The following is a 13359-nucleotide window of genomic DNA, read 5'->3' as shown; positions in this document are numbered from 1 at the left end:
TTTGAAACAGGGCTCACTGTGTAGTCCTGGCTAGCCTGGAACTCACTCAGAGAACTAGGCTGCTCTTGAACTTGTGGCAATCATCCTGTCTTCACTGGGATTACCTGCACAGATAGCTTTGCCTGGCAAGCCCAACTTAATGGTTTAAACACCAAGCATTGGGCTGGGTGTGTAGCTCAGTGGGAGAACAGTTCTTTAGAATGTGTGAGGCTGTGGGCTTAATACTTAATTCTGAAAAACAAACACAACATTTACTCTTTGTAAGACTGTGAGGACCAACAGTCCAGAGCACAGCTGGACTCAGACAATACTCAGGGTCTCTCATGAAACTGTTATCTGGCGCAACAGTCAGTTGAAGATGAGCTGGAGGATGAGGATGTATCTCATGATGGCCTCTGTCCTACTCACATGCTGCGGCAAAGGTCTCAGGTCACCTCCTCAGGGCTTCTTCAGGATTCTCTCAGAGTAACTTATTCAAGACAGAAAAGAACAAACAGGAAGCTGCTATATCTTGGTGACCAGGTTTCTGAAACCACATATCATTTCTATCTTATTCTATTTTAAGAAGCAAGTCACTAGGTCTAGCCCACACTCATTTCAGCAGTCTTCAGCTGTTCTGATCTGCCCTTCAAGAGAGCACGTCAAACTATTTACAGGCAGTTAGACGTCATTATACCTATCTCTGTTCTTGCCTTGGCCCTCCAGATTGGAGGTAGGGGGAGTGGAGATAACACTTTTCCTCTGGGCCATTCTTAGACATTCTTACAAGTCCAGCTACTATGAACTATTTCTTCTGTATACTAAAGATGTCTTTGTCACCCCCGTGGTCTCTATGAATGCTTAAAAGTTGATTTCTGTTTTTATTTTGTTTTGCTTTGGAGACAGGGTTTCTCTGTGTAGCTGGTCCTGGAAACTTGCTCTGTAGACCAGGCTGGTCTGGAACTCAGAGACCCACCTGTCTCTGCCTCCTGAGTGCTGGGATTAAAGGTGTGCACCACCACATCCAGCTGTTGTCCCAGTCTTAGTCTTAAATTTGGAAGTAAAGAAACTTCCAGATCTCAGTGTCCATCATTCTGAGTCTTCTCAGAGGAGGCGGCAGACACTGTGGAATGGGAGACAAGCCATGCCCGCTGATAACCTGTCGCTTTCCTAACTCACAGGATCCACACACAAAATAAACCAGATCTAAGTTCATAGCACCACATGTCAGTTGGTTTATTACAGTGAGAAGAAATGCAGCTCCTCTTTCCAGGAAAATCTCCCAGGAGTAGCCCATTCTCAACTCTCCCTGTGTCTCTGCCAACATCTCTCTCTGACAAGGTCTCACACTGATCTGGGTACAAAGGGACTCTAGTCGGAAGTTTCTCTGGTTCTGCCTGGCCACTGTGACCCTCAGCCGCTTGGTCCCAAGTAAACACACAGAGGCTTATATTACAAACTGTATGGCCTAATGGCTCAGGCTTCTCGCTAGTTAGCTCTTACAACTTAACTCATCCCATTTCTACTTACTGGTACTTTCACATCCTGCCCCATGTTGGGCGCCAGCCGGGCGCGGTGGCGCATGCCTGTAGTCCCAGCTACTCGGGAGGCTGAGACAGGAGGATCGCTTGAGTCCAGGAGTTCTAGGCTGTAGTGCGCTATGCCGATTGGGTGTCCACACTAAGTTCAGCATCAATATGGTGACCTCCCGGGAGCGGGGGACCACCATTTTTTGAATAGCCACTGCACTCCAGCCTGGGCAACATAGTGAGACCCGTCTCTAGGACCACCAGGTTGACCTAAGGAGGGGTGAACTGGCCCAGGTCGGAAACGGAGCAGGTCAAAACTCCTGTGCTGATCAGTAGTGGGATCGTGCCTGTGAATAGCCACCGCGCCTGGCTAGCTCAGTCGATAGAGCATGGGACTCTTAATCCCAGGGTCGTGGGTTCGAGCCCCACGTTGGGCGCCATATGTAGATGTATCCAACTGTCTTATTAAAATAAGAAACACAGAACCAATGTAAAAGAGAAAGCCGAGAGGTCAGAGCTATTAGAGCCATAGCAAGAGCATGGTGGTTAGAAGAGCTAGGTAGATTTCTGTGTGTTCAGGGATATAGCCAGTATTGGAGACATACACCTTTAAGACCTGGAGGGTACTTACAGGCAGTCATGTGGTTGGGTTTACAACCAATGAGAAGGCAGAACAGAAAGACTATTTAAAGACAGACAAACAGGAAGTAGCTCTCTCTCGGGGAAGCTAGGAGTGCTGCAGGAGGTAAGGTTTTAGCTCTGAGCTCTGACCTCTCAGCTTTCTCTTTTACATTGGTTCTGTGTTTCTTACTTTAATAAGACAATTGGTTACATCTACAGTTAGCTCTTACAACTCAACTCATCCCATTTCTATGAGTCTATATGTTGCCACTTACCGGTACTTTCACATCCTGCTTGTCCTGGCAGCTGGCAGCGGCCTGCAACATCTGCCCGATTCTCCTTGATTTATCAACCAGTCGGAGCAACACATATTTACAGCCGACAGAAAGACATCCCACAGCCTTACTCTGGGAAGGACCTCCCCTAGGTGGGAAGTAGGACTCTCTGGTGGGCTAGAAACACAGTCCTGGGGGACGAGGACGTCACAGGAGAAACACAAACCTCCACTGTACCAGGGCTCCAGCTTCGAGAGCCAGAGGCTGAGTAACATCAGGTTGGAAAAGCTGCAGTGGGCAGCAGACAGGCCAGGCTGTAGCCACCAGAACCGAGTGTAACTTTTTGACGGCTAGTCTCGGGTCTCATTTCTAACGTCATCAGCAAACATTCACCTAGCCAATCAGGGCCCACTCGAGACCCCACAAATTTGGACATACAACTTCAAGACAAACAAGGAGAGGTCCAGTGGGTGGCTGGGGAGGTGGGTGGGGAGGTCAGGAGGTGTGGCTTTCATGGAGGAGACTCCCACCATTCCCAGTGTGTCTCTCTGCCTCCTGCTTGGGGATCCAGATGTGAGCTCTCAGCTGTTCCTGCCACCATGCCTTTGCCCCAGCTCACAGATGTGAACCCTCTGGAACTGTAAGCTCAATTAAAAGCTTTTTTTAATAAGTTGCCTAGGTCATGATGTTTTATCCCACCAGTCGGAAAGTAATGAAGACAGTCACACAGAATGGTTCTTGGAGATCGGTGCATGGGAAGGGGAGGGGGTTGGGAGCTCTGTGTCCCTTCCCCGTACTTTGTCTAAGCTATCTCTTTATTTCTACCACTTCTCATAACCTTTATGATAAAGCAGAGAATTAATGGGTTTCCCCCAGGGGCTTGTGGGAAGCTTTTTTACCCAGGTCAGGAGCACAAGTAAAACAATTTATTGTTTGCAATCGGTATCTGAAGGGAGCAGTCTTAGAACTGCCCTCAACCTGGAGGATCTGATGTTATACCCAGGTAGACAGTGTCAGAGGTGCCTTGATACTCTACCGTATCTGCTTACAATGGCTTCCCTGAATAGCTGTCTTATTCCTAGAAGTCTTCTGTGTCAAATGGTGGCTACAAGTATAGAAATGGAGTTTTGTTTTTATTTTTGTTTTTTTCTGTATGCTCAGACCATCACTCTAACTTTCAAGCTTAATACCACTCTCTGAGATCAATGATCTCCAGCTTGTTAGTACTAGCAGATACCTTCTCCAAGACCTGATGTTTTAGCGAGACTAAATATCGCTGTCCAATTCTGTCTACCTCCTTGAAGTCTTCTATAGCTGCAGTTACAACATATCATCCCATGTCTCTTCCTTCTCCAGTCACTTCTCAGACTCAATGCAGCTTCATCTCCCATCCATTAGATAAAGGGATTGCTTCACATTTGGTCCTAGACAGCCGTGGTGTTCCATGTCTAGAATCCCGGCACATCGCAGGCTGAGGCCCAGAGTGAGTTCAACGCCAGACTGGCTATATAGAGAGACCTGCTCCAGATCAAAGCCTCCTGCCTTTATTTGCTTCCTATTGCTCTGATAAACACCATGATGATAAACAGCTTGGAGAGGAGAGGGTTTATTTGGCTTACGCATCCTGATCACAGCCCATCACTGGAGGAAGCCAGGGCAGGAACTCAAGTGAGGCAGGGACTGGGACAGAACCCAGAGGTACGATACTTACTGCCATCGTCCCCACAGCTTGCCCACGCTGCCTTCTTTCTTAACCCACCTGCACAGGGGTGGCACCACCCACAGTGAGCTGGATTCTCCCACATTGACCATCAGACAAGAAAATGCCCCCAGACTTGCTTACAGGCCAATCCGATGGATGTGTCCTCCCAACGGAATGTCCCTCTTCCCACGTGAACCTGGTTTGTGCCAAGATGACAAAAAAGTAAACAAAAACAATACCCCCACACACACCTTGATTCCCTGCAGAGGGCAAAATGCCCTCACGCATGAAGAAAAGCACTGGAAAGGCTAGGAACCTTAAACGTGCAGGCTTTCTTCAAAGGCAGGAGATGTTTAACCTCTTTCTCCTGGAATGCTGGGAATGGATGTAGTTTACAACCTAGTGATCCTTGGCTGTCTGATGAGCCAAGTTCCACCCATATCTCACAGACATTTTACTTTTCCCAGACCCATTACCCCTAAATCCTTGAGCATTAGTTCTAGTCCATAGAACTCATCCTTGTGAGAGATGTCATTTGTCCTTTATAAGAGCTTAGTGACTTCTGTATCTTCTTAGGGCCAGGCATTATGCTGACCTCAGTCACTCTCCCTAGACCCTTAGATTGAGCATTGTTTCTAAGCCAACAAGAACCCATCTTATGGACGAAGCCATGTGTACTTTGTAAAAAGCTTCAGTGTAAACATATTTTAAGTTTTGTGGTACTCACACGGGACTGAGTTCATTGTTATCATAGAACTTTTCCCCAAAATTTTACTGTTCTTAAATATGGCTAAAATAAACAAACTGGTGTCGGACTCTGGAAGTCTTGGCCCAGCACTGGTTACCTAAATCGGGCTGAACTGAGTTTCATTCTTCCCTCACCGGATGGTTTTCCTGCCGGCTGTGAAGCTTGTAGGGACCTCCACTGATCCCAAACCCTCTCTCCTCACTTCATAGTCTCTCTACCCACATGCATGGTTTTCATTACTGTCTCCATGACACTGATGACAAATTGTGCTTCATGAGACAGGGTCTCATGTCACCCAAGCTGGCCTTGAACTCTTGGGTCTCCTTGATTAAGGAACAGGCAGTGGGTAATGATCCTCTAGGGTTCTGCCTCAGCTCCTGCCTCTAGGTCACTGCCTTGCTTGACTTCCTGTCCTGGCTTCCTTCAAAGATGACTGGGACTGGGACTTGTAAGCCAAATAAACGCTTTCTTCCCCAGATTGCTTTTAGGAGGCCGCCCAAGTAGTAGGATTACAGGCATGTGCTACCAACAAATGGCGATGACTAATATTTGTAATAAAAACCCAGGGCCAGATATTGAGGTAAAAGGTGAAAGATCAGAGAGGCAGAGCAGCCAGCCACTAGTTCTCACCCCTATGAGATCCTCCGCCAAAAGAGACAATGTCTGGCTCGGGTTTTTGTTTTGTTTTTTATTAATAAGACTGTTTCGTGTTACAAATATTTATCTCAAACAATTACCTATTAAGCTTCTAATTTAAGCAGAAATGAATTTACATTAGAAGTTCACAGATGGGTTGGAGAGATGGCTCAGAGGTTAAGAGTACTGACTACTCTTCCAGAGGTCCTGAGTTCAATTCCCAGCTACCATGTGGTGGCTCACAACCATCTATAAATGAGATCTGATGCCCTCTTCTGGCATGCAGGCAGAACATTGTATATGTAATAAATAAATAAATCTTAAAAAAAAAAAAAAAAAAAAAAGTTCACAGAATAAGAGGGAGAGGTGGGACACAAGGATGGAAGGCATCCAGAAACTATAGCCAAAGTCATATCACAGAATCGGCCTGGTGAGGGTACCAGCACTGTTCTCAGTAGACAGGGACAGCCAGTTAGCACCACAGCACCAGAGTGAGGCAATGGGTGCTGCCATTAGAAGTACTGGCCTGGGGCTGGAGAGATGGCTCAGTGGTTAAGAGCACTGGCTGCTCTTCTAGAGGACCCGGGTTCAAGTCCCAGCACCCACATGGCAGCTAACAACTGTCTGGTAACTCCAGTGATCTGACACCCTCACTTAGACATATATGCAATGAGCATGAAATAAAAATAAATAAATTATATATATACATATATATGTATGTATGTATACACACACACACACACACACACACACACACACACACACACACACACAGCACTGGCCCTGGAGCTACTGCTGCAACTGTCACTACTGTTAAAGACACCCTGTATGGTTCTTGGGTATTGCTGCTGTAGTTCCCTCTTCAAGAGGGGCATCCGATGGCCAAGTATAAAAATGGTTGTTGTATCTGCAAGGAATCCTGGGAGTATAAATCATTGGTGTGTAATAGAATATTATTTTAGGATGTGTTACATTTGTTTATACTGTGGAACATTTGTTTAATGATGCAAAGATGTGTTTTATTCTTTTTTTTTATTTTTATTTTATGTACATAGGTGTTTTGCCTGTAGGTGTGTCTGTATGAGGACCTCGGATCCCCTGGAACTGGAGTTACAGATATCTGTGAGCTGCCGTGTGGGTGCTGGGAATTGAACTCAGGACCTCTGGAAGAACAGCCAGTGCTCTTAACCACTACACCATCTCTCCAGCCCGTGTTGTATTCTTTTATGTTGCATTTGTTTAACTCTGTGAAGCTACTGTGCCTGTCTGAAACAGCTGATGGTCTAATAAAGAGCTGAACAGCCAATAGCAAGGTGGGAGAAAGGACAGGTGGGGCTGGCAGGCTGAGAGAATAAACAGAAGGAGAAATCTGGGAGAAAAAGAAGAAAGAGCAAGAGAAAGTAAGGATTGAGAAAAGAAGGGGCCAGTCACCCAGCGACACAGCCAGCCACGGAGTGAAAGTAAAATTACAGAAATAGCCGGGTGGTGGTGCACACCTCTAATCCCAGCACTTGGGAGGCAGAGGCAGGTGAACTCTGAGTTCTAGGCCAGCCTGGTCTACAAAGTGAGTTCCAGGACAAGCTCCAAAAGCTACATAGAGAAACCCTGTCCCAAAAAACCAAAAAAAAAAAAAAAAAAAAAAAAAAAAAAAAAAAAAAAAAAATTACAGAAGTAAGAAAAGGGTAAAAGCTTAGAGGCAAAAGGTAGATGGGATAATTTAAAGTTAAGAAAAGCTCGCAAGAAACAAGCCAAGCTAAGGCCAGGCATTTATAATTAAGAATAAGCTCCGTGTGTGGTTTGTCTGGGAGCTAGGTGGCGGGCCTCCTAAAAGAGCAAAAACAACCAACAACATTGGTAATTTCATATTCTATTACAGAGAGTAGTTTCTACTTCCACCAATTAACCATAAGGTAAGGAATTCTCCAAACTATGGGTTTCAGGTGACATGCATACAAAAGGGATGAAAATGTATGACATCCAGAAAGGATGAAGACGTCAACCTCTGTCACAGAGATGACCTCATTCTCAACACGTCCAAGCCAGTTTTATGACCTTTGTGACCCTCCTATTCCACTAAACAAAGCAGACACAAACTGGTCTTCTTCCGGGCTCCTTCTTTTCTTTCTTTTTTTGACAGCCCTGAATTAGCTCGTATTATCTATATAGACCAGGCTGGCATGAACTCACAGTGATCTGGCTGCCTCTGCCTTCCAGGGGCTGGGATTAAAGGTGTGTGCCACTGTTGTGTGACAAAAACCTTGCCTGGGGAGACAAAACACACTCCTCTCCTCACCCCAGACAGGGAACCCACGCCAGACCAAAGTATGGACACCACCAAAGTCCATCTCGGGGAACCAGTGATTTTATTGGGGTTACTTACAGGAGCAGAAATGACTTAAAGGCATCACCAAGGCTCACCCCAGCATGGAGCATTAGATGCTCTCACAGAGGACCTGAGTTTGAGTCCCAGAACTCATGTGGTGGCTCACAAGCATTCTCACTCCAGTTCCGGGGGATCCAGTGTCCTCTGCTGGCTTCTACCATGAGCATCAGGCATAGACATGAGCTGCATCTCAGGGACCATGTCTTCAAATTCATCTGCATTATACATTACATTTGGTGAAGCCCCACTTCTTTAAGACGTGGATCATCTGGAGACCAGGAATTTGAACTTGACTCCAGGTTGGGCCTCAACCAGATGTTCCTTATCCAGGAGCTTGGCGCAGATGGACAGGATGACTTGGCCTAAGTGAATGAACCCTGGCCACTGTGCCCTGGGGCTTCCCAAAGGCACTCTGCATACCTGTCTGGAGCCCAGACTGGGGATAACTTCTGGATCAGAGACGTGAATAGCTTTAGAGTAGTTTCCAACTTCCTTGAGAATAGCCACATAGGTGAAAAGCTGCTATTTGCAATCATTACATGCCAGGAACACCCCCACCCCCACCCCACTCCCCGAGTGTGCCCCCCCCACTCCCTTGGGGCAAAGGGACCTTCCTGGTTGGCTTAACTGTCTGCAGAATGTTTGTTTTGTTTTGAGACAAGGCCTCCTTGTGTAGCCCTGGCTGGCCTGGAATTCTCTTTGTACACCAGGATGGCCTTGAATACAGAGAGACCTGCCTGCCTCTGCCTCCCTCCCCAGTGCCACAGTAAACTTTTGCTATTATAATGTCTAGGGCTCTCTGGGATAAATCTTCAACGGGGTGTTAGCAGAAGAATTTGAACATATTCAGCAATGCTAATCGCTAATGGTTTTCTCTTTTTGAGACAGGGTCTCACTACGTAGCTCTGAATGTCTTGGAACTTGCTGTGTAGACCAGGATGGCTTCTCACTCAGAGATCTGCCTGCCTCTGCCTCCGGGAGTGCTGGGATTAAAGTCTTGTGCCACAACACCAGCATGCCAATCTTTTTCAAACAAGCTTCCATTACCTCAAAAGGCGAAGAAACACATCTAAATCACAAAGCACCTCTGGAGTAAACAGGTGTGACATTCAGAGAAGACCAGTCTATTGAGGTCTCCAGAGAATGACTTCAAAACGCAAGGTGAATTAGTGAGGAAACAAGACCCCAGCCCCCCCTCCCCCACCATCGATTAAGAGTTGGGAGAGATAAACCTTAAAAAAAAAAAAAAAAAAATGAAATGTATGCTTTGAGCGGGCCAGTGGTGGCGCATGCCTTTAATCCCAGCACTCGGGAGGCAGAGGCAGGCGGATCTCTGTGAGTTCGAGGCCAGCCTGGTCTACAGAGTGAGATCCAGGAAAGGCACCAAAACTACAAAGAGAAACCCTGGCTCGAAACCCCCCCCCCAAAAAAAAGCAAAAATGTATGTTTTAAAATTTTGAGTTCCCCCCATTTCATCGTAATACATGATTCGCAGTAATTGACAACCAGTATGAAGAAGTAGAAAACTAATTTAGTTTATAGAAGTTATTCTTGTGTAGAGTGAAAATCCAGCAATTTACTATTTTAGGAAATGTATAACCTGATGTTTTGCGGTCTCAATACTAAGGACATGTCAGGAGAGAAGCTTGAGATACGATCAATTTTCGTATTTGAAAACAGATCCTTCTCTTTCTACTAGTTTTATATCAAGAATCGTTTTCCGGGTATGTCAGCCTCTCTGGGCTCGCCTTTTCAAATGGTCTGATGGGGACCTACAAAGGTTTCTAAAAGGCTATCCCTGACTAGACTAAGTGATTCGATAAAGAGGGAAATTTTGTGGAAATTTCTTCCATTTGACGTTGCTAAAGTTAAGTACAATAATGTCACATGTACTTATACAGTAATTGTGGGCACGCCTAAGTCCCTCCCTCTCAGCCTTAAACCAATATCCCCACATCTTAGAAATCCAGCCCCTTTGCCCTCGGGAGGCGCCTTTCCCAATGTAAAGTACAATTTTAAAAATTTAAGCTCCCGACTAAAAGAATGATCCGCAGTGAATTGCTGGGGAATCTGGGCGCCCCAGTGCCTGCGGAGGGTGCAGCCGGGTGTGGGCACGGACAGGGGGAGTGGGCGAAGCTGCTGGTTGGTGCCTGAAATCTGTGCGTTGCCCCTTTAATTGTGTCCTCAGCCCTCGGGCGTTTCTGTCCAACGCCCACGTCAGCAAATACCTTTTGTTTCTCCCACGTTGGGGCTACTTGTTTTAGGGCGCACAGCCTCGGCTTCGGAAGGGGGTGCTTCCCCACCGGGAACCGGGAATTGCTCTGCAACGCGTACGAGCGGCCAGAGCTCCGCGGTAAGTGGCTGTGCGGGCGCGGGCGGGCGGAGGGCGGCCGGGGCGTCGGGGCTGCGGGCCCGGCCGGGAGCTTGGAGGAGGGCGGCGGGGGCGCCGGGGTGCACCCCGGGGTGCAACCGTGGCCCGTGCACGGGGCGGAGCAGGGGCGGCCGGGCGCCATTTGCAGCCGGGGGCGCAGAGCAGGGGCTCCGAGGGCCGGCGACGGCCACAAAGGAGGCGCGGGCGGCGGCGGCCCCGGGCGCGGCTGCGGGACAATGGCTGCGCCGTCGCCGCCCGCGCCCGCCCCGCCGCCCGCCCGCCCCAGCCGGACCGGGTCGGGCCCCGGGAAAGGCGGGAAGGCTCCGGAGCCTCCTGGCGGCGGCGGTGGGGAGGCGGCGCCACGGAGTCGGGCGTGTCTGCAGCCGTCGGGCGCCGCGGCGGGGGAGGGGCGCGGGGCGCGGGGCGCGGGGCGCGGGGCGCGGGGCGCGGGCGCGGGGCGCGGGGCGCGGGGCGCGGGGCGCGGGGCGCTGCAGCCCAGCGTTCTCACTCCGCCCTCCACCCTCTCGCTTTCAATCACGACGCGACGGTTCCGGTCTTAGAACCGAGGGCCGAAGTATGGAGCCCCAGCTGGCTCCCGGGAGAATGTCCCTGGCATCTCCCACCTGGCGACACTGTCTGGTTCGGTTCCTTCGCGCTCTGGCGCGCTTACTCGCCCTTGACCGTGCGGTTAGCTGTATTCCACGTCTTTGCGAGACGTGTTTGGAATAGGTTTCACACCTAGCGGGCATTCGACCGCACACACCGCTAACCTAGAAGTCTATATTTGCAGGACTTTAGTAAATGGAGTGGTTTCACTTTCATGAATAGTTCACTTAATTTCTTATAAGACAGCTACCTGTGCAGGCTGTTTATTCTGCCTGGCAAAGGAAAGACGGAGTTTCACCCCTTGGCGGGGGGTGGGGTGGGGGTGGGGTGGGAGGAGTGGTGACAACCTCCCAAGCCCCCCTGCTCTTGCAGCTCCCAGGAGTCTCTAAGTTCCAAAAACCTTCCCTGATCTTTATCACTTAACTCTTATCTATTTACCCATTTTATTCTTTGTTTTAAACTGGACTCGGGCTAGCCTTGAAATTTTGATTCTCCTACCTCCACCTTAGGGGTTTTGGGGTGAACTAGTTGAATTTCAGTTTGTCTTAACTCTTTCAATGGCATAGTTAATTTTTTAATATTCAGAGAGGTTGATATAAGTTTATTTTTAATTCTCCCTGATTTTTTTTTTTTTTTTTTTTGCTTTTTTTTTCTTTCTTTTTGGAAGACTAGGTCCCTTGTAGCCCACGCTGGCCCCAAATCTAGTTTATGATGACCTTGGATTCCTGATTCTCCTGCAGCCACCTGCCAAGTGCTGGGATTGCCAGCATGGATCTCCACACCTGGTACTGTTCTGTGCATGAACTGAACCCAGGGCTTCATACATGTTACACAGGAAGGAGCTCTACCACTGAACCATATGCCCAACTCTCTCCAAGCCTTAAATCGCTCCCTACATCTTACCAAAAATGCCAAAGGCCCATAAGATCTATAAGTCTCCAAGGCCTTATAGGAACTGGGCTCACCGAGTGTGTGTGTGTGTGTGTGTGTGTCTGTCTGTCTGTCTGTCTGTCTGTCTGTCTTGCTGGGTTGAACCCAGGGCCTTGCACATGTTAGGCAAATGATCTACTGTTGACATACATCTCCAGATCCTTTACTTTTTTTTTTTTTTCCAGACAGGGTTTCTCTGTGTAGCCCTGGCTGTCCTGGAACTTGCCCTGTAGACCAGGCTAGCCTCAGACTTAGAGATTCACCTGCTTTTGCCTACAGAGTGCTGGGATTAAAGGCATGTGCCACTACCACATTTTTTACGTTAATTTTATTTTTGAGATGAGGGTTTTCTGAGTGGCCTAGGGCTACCTTGGACTTGCTTCTTCCTACCTCAGCCGCCCAAGTCATGCATTATAGTCATGCTACATGGTGGCCTGCTCTCTCCACCCTTTCCTTCTCCATATTCCATTCTTTTTTCCCCCAGTATCAGAGCTTTATTAGGAGGAGGGAGGGAGGGGACAGAAGAGAGCGTGTAGAAGACAAGTGGAGAGAGAGAGAGAGAGAGAGAGAGAGAGAGAGAGAGAGAGAGATAAGGAGGTGGAGGAGGAGAAGGAAGAGAAGCCATATTCCATTCTTACTTGTTCCACCTCAGGGCCTTCTCACCTGCAGTTCCCTCTGCCTGGAGAGTACTCTTCTTTCAGATACAAATGACTCTTTCCTACTTTGGACATTTTTTTTTTTAACATTTTTTTTTTAACATTTTAAGATTTATTTATTTATCATGTGTACAGTGTTCTGCCTGCATGTATGCCTGCAGGCCAGAAGAGGGCACCAGATCTCATTACAGATGGTTGTGAGCCACCCATGTGGTTGCTGGGAATTGAACTCAGGACCTCTGGAAGAGCAGCCAGTGCTCTTAGCCACTGAGCCATCTCTCCAGCCCAACATGTCATCTTCTAACTGAGGCTCTTTCTACTATAGTTTTAAGTCTTCTTTTCTTTTTTATGTTTTAAATGGGTGTTTTGCCTGTATGTGTGCCTGTGTACCAAGTGCATGCCTGGTGCCAGATGAGGGTGTTGGATCCCCTTGAATGGAAGTTACAGGTAGTTATGAGCCTCCATGTGGGTGCTGGAGAGCAAACCCAGGTGCTCTGGAAAAACAGTGCTCTTAACCATAGCCAGTCCTCTTAACTGCTGGGTCATAACTCCAGCTCTTCTTAAGTTGTTTTGTTTTTCGAAGCAGGGTTTCTCTGCGTAGACCAGGCTTATCTCGAACACAAAACTGCCTGTCTCTGCCTCCCGAGTGCTGGGATCAAAGGTGTGCACCACCACCACCCAGCAAATGTTCTTATTTATTTTTCAAATTTATTTACTTTTATTTTATGTGCATTGGTGTTTTGCCTGCATGTCTGTGTGAGGGTGTCAGATCTTGGAGTTACAGAGAGTTGTTAGCTGCCATGTGGGTGCTGGGAATTGAACCCTCTGGAAGAGCAGTCAGTGCTCTTAACCGATGAGCCATCTCTCCATCACCCCTAGGACATTTATATTTAATTCTAAATATTTCCTGTCTTAGACCCTGT

The 13359-nt window shown here is 48.0% G+C and overlaps 1 protein-coding gene and 1 non-coding gene across 2 annotated transcripts in view; both read left to right on the top strand.

The window, feature by feature from the left end:
* The first annotated feature begins 1872 nt into the window (after nucleotides 1-1872).
* On the top strand, nucleotides 1873-1945 carry Trnak-cuu. Its single transcript has one exon. It is a non-coding gene; the product is annotated as a tRNA-Lys (tRNA).
* Nucleotides 1946-9841: 7896 nt separating this feature from the next.
* The window catches only part of Zbtb8a (zinc finger and BTB domain containing 8A), a 34216-nt gene continuing 30698 nt past the window's right edge, over nucleotides 9842-13359 (top strand). The window contains 1 exon segment of the mRNA XM_028855839.2: nucleotides 9842-10226. The gene's annotated coding sequence lies outside the window, so the exon portion shown is untranslated.

Source organism: Peromyscus leucopus, chromosome 2, assembly GCF_004664715.2.
Source record: "Peromyscus leucopus breed LL Stock chromosome 2, UCI_PerLeu_2.1, whole genome shotgun sequence".
In the NCBI taxonomy this organism is placed as follows: domain Eukaryota; kingdom Metazoa; phylum Chordata; class Mammalia; order Rodentia; family Cricetidae; genus Peromyscus; species Peromyscus leucopus.
The sequence above is the reverse complement of the archived record's forward strand: the minus strand, read 5'-3'. Positions and strand labels throughout refer to the sequence as shown.